Genomic DNA, 2,102 nt, shown 5'->3' on the forward strand with positions numbered 1-2,102 from the left:
ACACCCTACTCCACCAGAAATCCTCCTGCCCAAAGGCGCTCAGTTCTCTTGCTCTGTGGGTCAGTTAGCTTAGTTCCAACAAGTACCAGGAGGCACCCCACTGCACCAGCAAGCCACCTGCCCAAAAGCGCCCAGCTTTCTCACTCTGTGGGCTGGGAAGACCACTGCCAGCCTCCTGGTTCTATTGCCTCTGCTGCCACCATTTCTCTGCCACTGCTTCTCTCTCTCACCATCTCTAATGTTACAACTCTCTCTCTGTCTCTTGAATATAGAAGGTTCTCAGCACAGGGATCCCAGGTCCAAAGGATGCACTCAACTCCTGGCTTTTTTCTCTTGGTGGTGGTGAGACTTTCCTTTACTGCCTCTGGAATGGCTCATTTTAAGCCTAGAAGGATGGCAAAACTGACCAATTCCCTTGTTAGGGTTCCATATAATTTATTTGCATGGTCCCACCCCAACAAGGGTGCCAAGCACCTTATTTACATTATTAGCAAGCTAGCCAATCCCCTTGGTGGGCCACAAGCAACTCATTTGCATAGTCCCACCCCAGTCATTTGGTGGGGGTTACAAAAATTATGGCTAGAAAGGCCATATTAAGTAATTCACCGCACCATTCTTATTCAGTTACTAAAAAAAAAATCTGTGTTAAATCTTGCCCTGTGATTGCAGATGTATTTATTTTGTCTTGTAGTTTTGTCAATTTTTCTTTCATATATTTTTTATCCTTTTATAGTACAGGTTTTTTAAAATAATATTTTATTGTATTTTTGGTGAAAGTGTACACATCAAAACAGGTTCTCATCCTACAATTTCTACACATATTCTTCAGTGACATTGGTTACGTTCTTCACCAGCAAAGTTCTTCTCCTTACTGGTGTGAACTTGAGTAAGTCATTTAACCTCAATGAGTCCTATCAACATTCTCATTATTTCTGTTTTAGTTTTTCCCTCAAATTTCTTACCTATGCTTTATAGTATTTGTTGTCTATTTGGTCTCATATAGTAATCAAAGTGAGGTAACCTGCTATTTAGCTATTAGGTGACTTGGGGAAATAGTTTTGGTCCAATGTTCAAAGAGTAACTCAAAGAAATAATCTCAGGATTCATACTGTCTCAATGGATCCAGTAAGTCTGAATTTTTTGAGAATTTGAAGCTCTGTTCCGTGATACATATTCCTGGGCTTATAATGGCACTTCCTGTGCTCAGCATTCATAGAAATAGAATACACGAAGGCTCATCATTTGTCTTAAGGGCAGTGGATTTGTTAGAAAATTGGGTTTTTTAGACGGTTATCTGCCTAAGTTTCTATACTACCTTTGTCTTCAAGGGAAAACAAATTACTCACAACATACACCTAGGCCAAAACCAACTTGATATTTTTGTGGAATCTGGGTGAGGAACAGGTCCTTTAGAGTTTTGTAAGTTATTTTGTAGGCTTTTATTCCTAAAATATGTAAATTTAGTGACAGGATGAGTTCATCTCATTATAAGTTTTCCTCATTGTTATGAAAGGAGTAAACTATTTTATATTTTAAAATGTTATGAATGGAATTCTAAGAGTTCATGTAAGAAAAGTTACCTAAATGGAGAAACAGAGAGCACATAGACTCACATGTGTTTGTTCTAGAAACAGGAGATTTTCTGTATTGTGAATGATTCAGTTTTTGAAATAAGAAAAAAGTTGCATTGCACTACTAGGTTTAACAGGCACTTGGGCTAGGCTGTGGAGGCTACACGGATCTTCCAGAGTTTGGGCATGGCACCACACAACTACAAAAACATGTTCTCCAAGCTGGGTAGGTCATACTGTATGCTTCTCTAACGCTTCAGACAAGCTTCTGCTGATATCTATCACATATATGTAATTTAAAATTTTTTTTTCTTTCTTCCTCCTTGTACTTTGAGCACTTAAGGGACTGTGTATCATTCATATCTTCATATTCCTTTACCCTTAAACTAAATATTATCAGGTATGATGCCTGGCAATTTCTCAAGCAAGTAAACTTTAAATTAAAAACATGAATTAAGAATACATTAATTGAAGGAACTGAAACAATCTTCACTTTGGGACTTGACTATCCTTTAAGAAAATGGGAAAGGA

Source organism: Trichechus manatus, unplaced genomic scaffold, assembly GCF_000243295.1.
Source record: "Trichechus manatus latirostris isolate Lorelei unplaced genomic scaffold, TriManLat1.0 scaffold00027, whole genome shotgun sequence".
Lineage (NCBI taxonomy): Eukaryota > Metazoa > Chordata > Mammalia > Sirenia > Trichechidae > Trichechus > Trichechus manatus.